The sequence below is a fragment of the Sapajus apella genome, unplaced genomic scaffold, assembly GCF_009761245.1.
Source record: "Sapajus apella isolate SASKATOON/1434 unplaced genomic scaffold, GSC_monkey_1.0 scaffold245, whole genome shotgun sequence".
Taxonomy (NCBI): Eukaryota; Metazoa; Chordata; class Mammalia; order Primates; family Cebidae; genus Sapajus; species Sapajus apella.
The window spans coordinates 52,034-65,304 of record NW_022437185.1 but is presented as its reverse complement, the minus strand read 5'-3'; the positions used below and the strand labels follow the sequence as shown (position 1 = coordinate 65,304).

At 45.1% G+C, this 13,271-nt stretch overlaps 1 non-coding gene across 1 annotated transcript; it reads right to left on the bottom strand.

Annotated features, from left to right (window-relative positions):
- Nucleotides 1–1,838: 1,838 nt before the first annotated feature.
- On the bottom strand, nucleotides 1,839–1,942 carry LOC116545088. The gene has a single exon (XR_004266179.1). It is a non-coding gene; the product is annotated as a U6 spliceosomal RNA (small nuclear RNA).
- Between the last annotated feature and the right edge of the window lie 11,329 nt (nucleotides 1,943–13,271).

The window sequence follows — 13,271 nt, the reverse complement described above, 5'->3', positions numbered from 1 at the left end:
ATCACCTTCCAGGCCACTTAAAGCATTCTAATAAGAGCTTTGACAAACACAAGGGTTCTTTTGAATACAATAATAATCAGGGTTAGTTGGCTGTACTGGTGGTTTCTGGTCTGCAGAGGGTTAATGGTGATGACCATGACCTTGCCTCCCAGGTTGGGTTTCTCTATCAGGCCCACCCCCTACTGTGGACTGATTTTCTGCATCCCAGATTCGTTCCCACAACCCCCACCGCACTGAGGGCAAGAGAAAACCCGAAGCTCTGCTGAGAACCACGTCCCCTGCTCCCTGCTCCCTGTTCCCCTCACTGCAGTTTTCCTGTGAGCCGAGGACTTTCGTTCCACAGATTTGTTTGCTTCTTTCTGTTCCTTTCTCCCGCAGGCTTACCCTGCCCCGAGGAGGGTGACTAAGGGGAAATGGAGCATTTCCAGCCAGGGGCCATCACAGTTGCTGTATCAAATATCTCTTCCAGGCAGTGGATTTCATGACAGGCGCATCTTTATTCGGGAAAATTAATGCACCTAATTTAGAGGGATGGACTTCCCTTCCAGGAATGTTCCCCCCACCTCTGTCCCCCATGCCACCTGCCAGATCATCTTCAGTGACGGCAACTATCATTTTTATCCTGGAGACACCATTAAACCGTAAGCCGGGAGGTCTGGCTTCTTGTCCACCTTTTAATGAACATGGGAACTCACTCAGCCAGTCTTCTCCTTTGCAATGGGCATGAGCTCCAAAGGATCAGGAGAGGGGTGGTGGGCATCTGAGACCTGGGGAGCCGCAGTGGTCCTTGGTGGGAGAGCACCAGGCCAATCAATCATGTGAGTCTGAGCGCTCTTTGGGGCCAGAGACACCAGGGGAAGGCACAGAGGGGAAAGGGACTGGGCTGGAGTCTTTCCTAAAATTGCACTTGCCATAGGGATGAGACTTTTTAAAATTTTTTAACTTTTTAATTTTTATTTATTTATTTATTTATTTATTTATTGAGTTGGAGTCTTGCTCTGTTGCCCAGGCTGGAGTGCAATGGCGCGATCTTGGCTCACTGCAACCTCTGCCTCCCGGGTTCAAGTGATTCTGCTGCCTCAGTCTCCTGAGTAGCTGGGATGACAGGCATTCACCACCACATCTGCCTGATTTTTGTATTTTTAGTAGAGATGGGGTTTCACCATGTTGGCCAGGCTGGTCTCGAACTCCTGACCTCGTGATCTGCCTGGAATTACAGGTGTAAGCCACCACACCCCACTATTTTTAAAAGTTTTATTTATTTATTGAGATGGAGTTTTGCTCTTGTGGCCCAGGCTGGAGTGCAATGGTGCTATCTTGGCTCACTGCAACCCCTGCCTCCCGGGTTCAAGCGATTCTTCTGCCTCAGCCTCCCAAGTAGCTGGGACTACAGGTACCCGCCACCACGCCGGCTAATTTTTTTTTTCTTTTGTATTTTTAGTAGAGACGGGGTTTTACCATGTTGGCCAGGCTGGTCTTGAACTCCTTGCCTCATATGATCCACCTGCCTTGGCCTCCCAAAGTGCTGGGATTACAGGCATGAGCCACTGCGCCCGGCCTTAGTTTTTATTTTTTAAGAGACAAGGTCTAGTTCTGTAGCCCAGATTGAGTGCAGTTGTTCAATCATGGCTCACTGCAGCCTCGAACTCCTGGACTCGGGCAATCCTCTCTCTGTAGCATCCTGAGTAGCTGGGATTGCAGACGCTCACCACCATGCCCAGCAAATTCTTTAATTTTTACTTTTTAGAGATGGGATCTCACTATGTTGCCCAGATTGGGGCATTTTTTTTCCTCTCAGTTTTAAAACTTTTGAGTTAAAAAATTTATTTTTACATGAAAGATGTATGGAACACTTCACGAATTCACATATCATCCTTGCTCAGGGGCCATGCTAATCTCTGTATCATTGCAATTTTAGTAAATGTGCTGCTGAAGGAAGCATTTTTCTATCATATTAACATCAATTTTATAGAAATGAAATTTACATCCTTTTAAAACAGTTGTTTTACCAGAGTAATACATGTACGTAAATTAAAAAGTCAAATGGAGGCCAGGCACAGTGGCTCATGCCTGTAATCCCAGTACTTTGGTAGGCTGAGGGGGCAGATCACCTGAGGTCAGACTTTGAGACTGGCCTGGCCAGCATGGTGAAACCCTGTTTTTACTAAAAATATAAAAGTTAGCCAGGCGTGGTGGCAGGTACCTGTAACCCCAGCTACTCAAGAGGCTGAAGCACAAGAATCATTTGAACCCTGGAGGTGGAAGTTGCAGTGAGCTGAGATTACGCCACTGCACTCCAGCCTGGGCAACAGAGCGAGACTCTGTCTCAAAAAAAAGAAAAAAAAAAAAAAAAGTCAAATGGTACTAAAAGTCATATTGAAAAACACTAATCCCCTCCCCCACCATCCTCCTCACCCCATCTTGCTCCTGAGAAGAAACAATCCTTACTTCTTCTGTGTATTTCACTTTGTGTTTATCTCCGGATTTCTGACTGATGTTGCCGTTCTTTTCTTTCTTAATTCTTTCTTTATACATGCCTATTATGGTGGGGGGTGGGAACCAGGCCCTGCCTGTTCCAATGACCCCATCACTTCAGCTGCTCAGTCTTCCCACAATGTGGCCATATCACAACTTTGGTTAAATTGATAGTGTTTATAATGACTGTGCAAATAATGTTTAACTCGAAATGTTCCTCAACTCTTATGGTCTCCTCAAAACCTGCTGCGGTGGTTTGAAAACATATCTCAGATTCTTGGATTCTCGTCTCATCAAGACGAGGAATCTGATTCCCTCCCTGCTTTCACATGGTGACCCAGCTCTAAGGAACAGAATGCCGCTGAAATGCCGCTGTGTTGCTTCTGACACAGGTCATACAGCGAGATACAGCTTCCCTCTCACTCTTAGGAGCTGTGCCTTTGGAGCCCTGGACCACCATACACGAAGCCTGGCTATCCTGAAGCCACCATGCTACAGAGATCCTGTCCAGAGAGCACAGAGAGAGGGCCCCAAGGAGCCCCTGCCAGTCCATCCCTGAGCTCTAAGAATCTTCTAGTAGAGGAATCAGACATATGAGCGAGGAGGCCTTTGAGATGACTCTAGCCCCAACCACGGAGCGAGGCCTGCCTAGCTGAGCTAGTTAACTGCCAGGGTCTTCAGAGCTAATAATAATCAATGATTGTTGTTTTATGTCTGTAAGTTTAGGTTGGTTCAGCAGCAGGTGATGGGAACATTGTTGCAATTGTGGTCTCACCTCATTTGACCACAACTTTATCCCTCCAGTTGCTCAGGCTGTCTTTGATTTCTCTTTCTTTCATACTCCTCATTCTATAAGGAATATTTGACTCTGCCTTCAAAATATCCAAAATCCAGTTGCTTCTCACCACCTCCTGTCAGGGTTACTACTTGTGGGGGCCTGTCCTGCAGACCTTGACCCAGCGATGGATGAATAAAGTGTACTGACACACAGATATTATGCTTTGCCAGTTTGGTTGAGTGTCTGTGGCTGCTTACAGACACCTTGGAGAGTGCTGTAAACAGTTGTGACCACTGGCCCTCACCAGCCAATGAGACTCACATTTATTCAGTACAGTTTAATTGACAAAGGCTGGAGTCAATACCACTAGAAGTTAAAGATTAAAGGACAGGTTCTGATGCCTAAAGCAGACACCATTAGTGGGTAATATCCTTGGTCAGCCTCCCCTGGAGAGAGCCATCTGCAATGATCGAAGGTTAATTTTAGGCCAGGCACACTGGCTCACAGCTGTAATCCCAGCACTTTGGAAGGCTGGGGTGGGCAGATCATGAGGTCAAGGGATCGAGATCATCCTGGCCAGCATGGTGAAACCCCGTCTCTACTAAAAATTCAAAAATTAGCCAGGCATGGTGGCACACACCTGAGGTCCTAGCTACTCAGGAGGCTGAGGCAGGAGAATTGCTTGAACCCAGGAGGCGGAGGTTGCAGTGGGCCGGGATTGCACCACTGCACTCCAGCCTGGTGACAGAGCAAGATTCTGTCTCAAAAACTAAAACAAAAAACAAAACAAAAAAAACCCCACAAAGGTTACTTTTATAGGGCCACATGAGCAAACAAGCTAGCTAGGTAAACTACTCAGAGTCCTTTGTATTTGCACCCTAATCTCTCCAGCTCCTGCAAAGAGACTCTGCCTCTCTTCAGCCAAGAACTGTAGAAGAAACCCTTAGGCCTTCCATTAGGGTTTGAGACTATATTGTATAACTTTCTCTAATACTTTTCCTTAATAATTTCCACCACCGTGAGTGAATCCCCATAACCTCCAATGCTTCCACCCTGGTCTAAGCCACCATCATCCAATGGGTCCATGAGTATCGCCTTTCACCTGGATCACTGCAGAGGTTCTGACTGCAAAAGCATCGTACTTCCACCGGTTCCCTCCTACCATTTATTCTCAGCACATAGGCAGAATTATCTTGCCAACATGTAAGTCAGATCATGTTGCTCTTCTGCACAAAACACTGCAGCAGCTCCCATCTTGCTCAGAGTAAATGGCTGAGTCCTCACAACGTCCTGGCCCTTCTTGTCTCTCTGAGCTCATTGCCTAGTCTCCTCCCCTCTCCAGTTCTGCGGCAGCCACACTCTCCTTGCTAGTCCCTGAATGCATGAGGCTCCCTTCTACCTCAGGCCCTTTGCACGAGCCATTCTCTTCATTTATTTCCTGGACTTAATCGTTACTTTTTGTTTGTCATTTGCTACTATTCTATGTGGCAACTGCTAATTTTTTCCCCAAGTGCTTTCATGTTTCTGGAGCCTATTTTCCATATCCTGAAACGCACCATTTTCTTTGATTCCTGGGTGTCACTCCCAGTGCCTGCCATCCTGCCCCCCTCTGGACTGGTGGCTGCCTATCCATTATGATCCTGGCATTTCTCTTCACTGCTGTCCAGCATTGAATCCCACGACTTCTAGTTCCACATTCTTTTTCTTAGTTTACTTCCTCATTTTGTTGGTGCACATCCTGCGGCAGCTACTTAGGAGGGGATACACATGTGAGGTAAAATGTGAGTCCTCGCATATCGGAGATGCTTTTATTCCACCTACCTATTTCATTGATCGTCTGGTTACAAGCATTCTTGACTGAAAATCGTTTTCACACAGAAGCTTGAAGTCTTTGTTCTCTAAATTTTAGTGCAGCTATTTAGAAGTCCAAGGCTGATACCTGAACTTCTGTATGTTTTTTTTTTTTTTTTTCTTTCAGGGAGATTTAGAAATCTTTTCTTTATTCTGGGTTTTCTGAAATTTGTGATGATGCACCTTAGTGTGGGCATTTAGTCGGGCCTCTCAATCTGGAGACTCACATCTTTCTTTCTTTTTTGTTTTAAAGACGGGGTTTCACCATGTTGCTCAGGCTGGTCTTGAACTCCCGACCTCAGGTGATCCGCCCGCCTTGGCCTCCGAAGTGCTTGGATTACAGCTGTGAGCCACCATGCCCGGCATCACATCTTTTAATTTTGGGGAGTGGTATTGTTTTTCCTTTCCGTCTCTCTCCTCTATTTTCCCCATACGGCATTCCTATTAGCTGGAAACTGGACTTCCTAGAGTGGTCCTCATTCTTATGTTTCTTCAATTATTATTATTTTTAAATCTCTGTGTATTTTTGTTCTATTTTATCTTCCACGAAACTTGCTTTTACATATTTCATTCTGACTCTTCTTTTGAACACTTTCCAAAATTTCATTTTCGTTTTCTCATTAATTCCTTTAAAAGTCACATCCAAAAAAGAGAATAAAGCATTTCACTCCTGTTAAATGGATAGAACATCTTAGTTTACTTTTCTGAAGAAATTACTCATCAAATGTTTTTCACTTTTTGTTTCTACTCCTTCCAGCATCTCTGCTTTCTCCAAATTCCTTTTTCCTATTTGTCTGGATGCCTCTCTTCCAAGTTGGAGGCTGTCTTTAAATATCAGGTGATCCTGGGCTGCCTGTTCTTGTCTAAGTGTGACCCGCTGAAATCATAAAGGGGGACTCTGAGGGACTGGATGAGGCTTGTCCATAGAAGGATTTATGACAAGGTTGCTAGACAGCAAACTGGCTTTTTCTTCCTTCCTTCCTTTTCCTTCCTTCCTTCCTTCCTTCCTTCCTTCCTTCCTTCCTTCCTTCCTTCCTTCCTTCCTTCCTTCCTCCCTTCCTCCCTCCCTCCCTCCCTCCCTCCTTCCCTCCCTCCTTCCCTTCCTCTGTTTCTTTCTTCCTCTTTCCTTTCTTTCTTTCTTTCTTTCCTTCTTTCTTTCTTTGAGATGGAGTTTCCCTCTTGTTGCCCAGGCTGGAGTGCAACGGCGCAATCTTGGCTCACTGCAACCTCTGCCTCCCCAGTTCAAGCGATTCTCCTGCCTCAGCCTCCTAAGTAGCTGGGATTACAGGTGTGTGCCACCACGCCCAGCTAACTTTGTTTTTTCTTTCTTTTTTTAGTAGAGATGGGGTTTCACCCTGTTGGACAGGCTGGTTTTGAACTCGTGACCTCAGGTGCTCCATGTGCCTCAGCCTCCCAAAGTGCTGGGATTACAGGCATGAGCCACCACGCCCAGCCCAAACTGGTGTTCAAATTGGGGCAGGACTCCAAGATGTCAGAATGTGGAGGTCTTTTCTCTGGAGCCATTCAGCTATCCAGGGAGAAGATGTCACACCTCCTGCTGGCAGTGGGGGTGGAGAGGGATGCGATGAGTGGGTGGACAGAGCTGGGGTGTGCCTGCTGTAAGGGGAGGAAGGGGGTGCATCCTTCCCCTATACAGGCCACTTAGCTCCCCTGTTTTCAGTCCCGTGCCTCATGTACACCTTCTGTAGATTTGGATCTCCCCGTCCTCGGCATCTAGAGTTGTGCAAGACCAAGCCCCTCTGCTTGTTACTTTCCTTGTCTGCGGGGAGCCAGCAGTGATCCCCAGTTCTGCCAAGTCCGTGCCTGCTCCTCTCCCTCTTCCACGTGTGTCTTTTCCCTCATTTTATCCCTTTATGAGTTTATATATTCTGGATTCCTTTATTGCCATTTCAGTGGAGTTTGGAAGGGAGAAGTGAGCAATCTGCTGTGCTTACTCAGAAGTGGGCTACATTTTAAAAAAGAAATTGGCAGCATTGCTGAAAGATGAAGGGAGGGTTTGGGAAAAGCAATCTGTGTACAAGACCTACTTTTTCATGCATACACGTCCACATGCCTTACATGTGCAGCTCCTGTGAGAGGGGCCAGCCCGTGACATTCCCAGGTGGTGGACACAGGATTAAATGAGCTAATATAAGTAAGATGCTTAGCACAGGGCCTGGCATTGGAGTTCTCAAGGGATAGCAGGGATGATTATTCTGATAGTTTCCGGATGAACTTGACTAAGGGCTCTGGGGATTTAGGGGAACTTCTATTCCTGACGGAGGAAGCACCTTCTGCAGGCTCCTCCTGGGGAGCCCACCAGCCAGTGGATCGCAGAGCGCTGTGGAGTTGAGAAGGCAATGGGGAAATCCCTCGGTCTTGGCCACTCTGTCACTGTGCGTAATTGGCATCAATGGGGCATCCCAGTTCAGCCTGGAATGTCCTTGTTTCTTGGCATGAACCTGTCTTTTTGCAAACACAGTCACTTTGTGTCTGTCCCATCAGCCCTCTCCCAAAGGGTTCTTGTACCCAGTCCTGTCCATACACATCACTTTCAACATTAACGTCACTCTTTAATTTGCAACAAAGAGATATGGCTTCTAGTTCTATCTTCGCCATCAATTGCCTAGAAATAGCTCAAACTTGGGATCTAGATTCGATCTGCCTGGTTTGAATCCCGACTCTGCCGTGGATGAGCCGTGTCCCATCGGCAACCACTCAGTCCTCTATGAGTCTAGGTTTCCTCATCTGTCAAATGAAGATAATAATAGTTCCTAACACACGGAGCTACCATGGGGCTGAAAAAAAAATCCATGTAAAGTGCCCAGCCTGGTACTCAGAGTTCAGAAAAAGCTAGCTACAATGATTACTGTTTCCCGATTTAAATTCTCCACAAACTTTGTAGCTCCAGGCACAACTGGAGGTGAGGACTCAGGCATATGCAGCTTTTCCAGGGGCTGAGCAGAGGAAATGTGATCGCCTTGATTTTGTTTGTAGCTGCTACTAGACCACATAGCAACTGAGCAACATAGCAACCAATGAAAACACGGCCATTGAGTTCCAAGTCAAGCAACTTACTTTCTCAAAATCATGCCATTCAGACTTTAAACAACAATCTTCCTGAGTAGTTTTCATGTCATAGAGACAAACACTTGACGGTAAAGATGCGATTTCATTTTGTTTCTGCTCAAAGCGGTTCTCATCACAAATGTAAAAACTGGTCACAAATTTGCTCTTCCAAGCCTACTGTTTTCTGAACGAGTTACTATACTGCCCTCTTGCGGAACATACTGATTTCCTGGAGTTCAAGTTCTTGCTTAGATTTTTGTTTTTTCTTTTTGCGATGGAGTCTTGCTCTGTCACCCAGGTTGGAGTGCAGTGGCTTGATCTCAGCTCACTGCAACCTCTGCCTCCCGGGTTCAAGTGATTCCCTTGCCTCAGCCTCTCGAGTAGCTGGGATTACAGGCACCTGCTACCACTCCAGGCTATTTTTTGTATTTTTAGTAGAGACGGGGTTTTGCCATGTTGGCCAGGCTGGTCTTGAACTCCTGGTCTCAGGTGATCGGCTCTCCTTGGCCTCCCAAAGTGCTGGGATTATAGGCGACAGTCATCGGACCCAGGCCATCCTTGCTTAGATTTGCAATAGGAACTCCCATTTTTAATTTATCATTCATAGTATTAGGCTTATCAGAAAGTATGCTTTATCCACGTAGTTCAGAAAGCTCTTAAAAATTATTATTTCATTTTCAGTTGTTTGAAGTTGGAGGTGTGATGTTCACTGATTCTATCTTCCTACGGTGATTCTGCCTGGTGGGTGTGTCAATCCTGCTCCTCTAGCTTCCCCTGGGTTCAGAGGGCTACTCATAAATTACTTGGCAGCAACTCAGGCATCGTGGGGTGAGCAGGCCACAGGCCACAGGCCAACTGTTCTTCAGTGTTGTGGTTGGAACTCAAGGAAACTGCTTGAATGCCTCCTTTATGCTAGCCCCAGCCCAGCCTCACCCCAGCTGGATGTGCTGTTGATCCTAAAGAGGATCAGAACATGCCACGCCAAAATATGCTGCCTTGGCAGAAGAACGCTTTGAGCTGTAGGCAGTGAAGAAACGGCAGACGCAGTAAAAGTTCTCTGCCCTCCCTTATCTGCCTAAATGCAGGACCTAAATTTTGCTTTGAGGAAGATGCCCCTCTGTACCCAGAAGAAAGAGAGTGACTCTTATCACTAGTGACGGGAGCTGCATCCAGAAGAGTCTGCATGGACAAACACATGGAAGAGAGAAGACTCTTCTCTGTTACTAATTTCTCCCATATATTCCTAGGCGCTTTCTCACAGCTTATCACTCCTGGAAGCACAAACATTCTTTTCTTTATCCAGTCACTTCTCTATAACCTATTAGCCTTCGCTAAAATAGTTTATAATTTCTTAAGTCTAAACATTTATTTGAGTTTTCTACTTATTTTTGTGAAGCTCCTGTGCACATAAAAACATTAACATACTAACATTTGTATACTTTTTCTCGTTAATTTGGGTTTTATCAGTTTAATTTGCAGGCCCCAGGAATCGAACTTAAGAGTGTATGGGATAAATGTTTCCTCCCTCTAATCCCAGGTGTGGAGTTGGTCAGTGGAGGGGCAGGACATGGTTCAGCAGCCTTCATGCCCGTCTTCAGGCCAAGCTGGTTTATCCGCCGAGCTACCAGGGCCAGTGGTGATGGTGAGCAACGAGGCACTGAATTTCTTCTCCTAAAACACAAAGGGTCCGTTCCGCACACTAGCAGTCACAGTACAAAAAGCTATTCTGTATTAATGAGCAAAGGAAAGCAAAGTGCAAAGACAATTTCACCTCTAAGTCCTGTTTCCTGTGGAAAAGCGAAACCAAAGGGAAGCCCACGGGTAGGACAGAGCGAGCGCCCCTGAAGTTGCAGCGTGTTTTCGACGTCAGTTCTGATTCACAGGTTTGCAGCGGGGCCTGGAATCCATCCTTTAACAAGCTCCCCTGCGGGAGGGGTTCCGAGGCAGAGTGTTGGAGGGCTGCCCGTATTCTGGGAAACACTGGACGGTGTCTGCCAAGATTCAATAGCAGACACTCTTACAATTATCAGGAGGCATGGGCTGTGCCAGATAGTAAAATAAGAATAAATATCATCACATTTTCCGGGGTTTGGCCCAATCAGACTTTGCTTGGCTCACATAAATCCCAGCACATAGGAATTTGCAAACAATAAACACATGTTCAGCATCCTAAACTACACTTTCAAATAAAACATGAAGGAAGTCATGATTTATGCAATTAGCGAGCCCACAATGAACACTGAAGACAATTAACAGTAATTAACACATCATTTTTGCTATGCAATACTAATTTTAAAATACCTTTCCCAACTCAAGGGATCAGGCAGTTGCTCAAACTCTTCTAGAAGGCCTGACTTACACTGGCATCCATGACCATCTTCCTTTCTTGGAAACTGGACCTTCAGATCTTGTAAGTGTTTGATAATCACAAAGAGCAAAAACAGCTGGGTGTGGTGGCTCACGCCTGTGATCCCAGCACTTCGGAGGCGGACGCGGGCGGATCACAAGGTCGGGAGATTGAGATCATCCTGGCTACCATGGTGAAACCACATCTCTACTAAGCACACACACACACACACACACACACACACACACAAAATTAGCCAGGCGTGGTGGCACACACCTGTAGTTTCAGCTACTTGGGAGGCTGAGGCAGGAGAATCGCTTGAACCCAGAAGGCGGAGGTTGCAGTGAGCCAAGATCACGCCACTGCGCTCCAGCCTGGTGACAGAGTGAGGCTTGGTCTCAAAAAATAAATCAATAAAGAGCAAAGATAACTGTGACCTGCAGACAGACTCTGCCATAGGGTGAAATTGTTCTCTGTGAAACTTTATTCAATGGAAACTTTGTATGAAAAAAATTGCCCCTCAAGAAAAAAAAAATCAGTCAAAAGCTTTTCGTGGAAGCCCCTGGTATTTGTATTGAGACATACCATCCAGGTGAAACATATATTTTACACTTTCTTGCTCATTAATTCAAAAATAGATTACTAAGCGCCTATTTTGTTCCAGGTACCCTTCTCAGAATTGGCCTGGTACCATCCTTAAAGCAATTGTCAGCGAACATAATCTATACTGATTATATATTATATACTTCCCTACTGATTAATAGAACCAATGGAATAGTTAATTTCAAAAGACATGATTTTCCTGGGCATCGTTTTAGCAGAGGTTCTGTTTCCTTTTCTTTCATGCATAGAAAACATGGTTTTCTCCTAACGCAGGGGGCGGGGATGCTTTTTCTGGCCAGGACAAAACTGCTTTCTCTTTGTCCATGAACTCAAGGACCAAAATTATTTTAGCAACAGTAGGACAGGTGACAAACGTGTTCTTGTGCCCTCTTTTCCGCCACTAGAACGTTCAGGCAACTAGAAAGTTGCCCCGTAAGTTGTATACCTTACATAAGGAGGCAGTGGAGAGAGATCCAAAAATTCCCAATTAAAAAACATGCAAATGGCTCATGCTCGTAATCCCAGCACTTTGGGAGAACGAGACGGGAGGATCGCTTGAGCCCAGGAGGTCTCGGCTGCAGTGAGCTGTGATGCCACCACTGCACTCAACCTGGGCAACAGAGGAAGCCTCTGTCTCAATTAAAACAAAACATGTACAAGTCAGTGTGTTTTGATATCTTTCTTCAAATCCCTTATCAGAATTCATGCTGTTTTCATTTACGTTAGATGCTTGAGACAGTTTTCAAGGGAAATATTATTTTTAAAGTCTGAAATCCAAAATTGCTTTCAAGGTGAATAAAAGGATCTTTTAAAAGATAGAAATGATTTTATTTCTGTGACGATCACTGAGTCTAAATTCTTCATTCTCTATCAGGAAATCATCTAAGACTTAAATAGAAGTGAAAAATACACACATTTTTAAGTCTGTGATTAAGGGAAAATATTTCATGAGATGAGAACTGGAAATAGGCTGGGCACACTGGCTCATGCCTGTAATCCCAGTGCTTTGGGAGGCCAAGGTGGGTGTATCACCTGAGGTCATGGGTTCGAGACCAGCCGGGCCAACAAGGTGAAACCCTGTCTCTATTAAAAATACAAAAATTAGCCAGGCGTGGTGGTGGGTGCCTGTAATCACAGAGGCTGAAGCAGGAGAATTGCTTGAATTCAGGAGGCAGAGATTACAGTGGACCAAGGTCGTACCACTGCACTCCAACTTGGGCGATAGCGTGAGACTCTGTCTCAAAAAAAAGAAGAACTGGATATCAATGGAAATATGTTAATGACAAATGACCAAATAGGAAATTTCATCAGAGAAATAGAATCTTCTAAAACATAACCAAATGGTTGCATTCTAGAACTAAAAATATACTATATCAGAAATATAAAATTCACTGGATGGGCTTACAGCAGAATGAAAATAGCAAAAAGAAAAAAAAAAGTCAATGAACTTGAAGAAAAAAAAATAGAGCTCATCCAATTTGAGGAACACACAGAGAGAGGATTAGAAAACAACAATGAGAGATATGTGGACCCAATGAATGCCTTTCGGAGGGAAAAAGGAGCCAGAGGGATAGGAGTGGGAGGGAGACTTACTTCTCACTGTGTTCCCTTTTATGTTATTTAAAATTTTAATCATCGCATGTAATACCTATTTATACAGGTGATAGGTACATACTGCATTCCTACACCGTAGCCCTGCCCTTGATGACGCTGAGTGGGTAGACCTGAGAAGAACTTTAAGAGAAGGTTTTCATTTGCTGTTGATATGAACTGCTAGTTAGGAACTACTGTCCTGTGATATATGCTACTTATATCACTTATTTATTACAAAAAGCTGCCTTGTAAATAAAAATTCCTGTGAAATTTTAGACACACAGCACCTTGAAGGGAAAGGAAGAACAAAGCACATGCTTTGTGAGATTTCTTGTGTATTCACGGGCGCAGATTTCTTGTGTATTCTTCCAGAGGTATTTATGCATTTGCAAGCAAATATGTGTATGTTTTCCCCCACTTTTTTTTTTTTTTTTTTGAGACAGAGTCTTGCTCTGTCACCCAGGCTGGAGTGCGGTGGCAAGATCTTGGCTCACTGCAACCTCCACCTCCCAAGACATTCTCCTGCCTCAGCTCCCGAGCTGCTGGAGCTACAGG